General features: G+C 34.1%; 1 protein-coding gene across 1 annotated transcript in view; it reads left to right on the top strand.

The window, feature by feature from the left end:
* haus7 (HAUS augmin-like complex, subunit 7) overlaps nt 1-223 on the top strand; it is a 31,202-nt gene that overhangs the window by 5,483 nt on the left and 25,496 nt on the right. The window lies entirely within an intron of this gene.

Below are 223 nucleotides of genomic sequence, written 5' to 3' on the forward strand. Positions count from 1 at the left end.
ATAATGATGATAGTGATGTAATTATAATAATAACAATAATAATATAATATTAATATAATAATAATATAATATAATAATAATATAATCTATGGATGCTACGGCCTCGTCATAATGCTGACCAGTCAGAGCAGACTGGGCTTTTTAGGAGGGGGGCCTTAAAGAGACAGGAGCTCAAACAGAGCGTTTCAGACAGAGGTTGAAAAGAGGTGCTTCAGCTATAGGC

This window comes from Morone saxatilis, unplaced genomic scaffold (assembly GCF_004916995.1).
Source record: "Morone saxatilis isolate NCDOM2014 unplaced genomic scaffold, NCSU_SB_2.0 Contig15, whole genome shotgun sequence".
In the NCBI taxonomy this organism is placed as follows: domain Eukaryota; kingdom Metazoa; phylum Chordata; class Actinopteri; family Moronidae; genus Morone; species Morone saxatilis.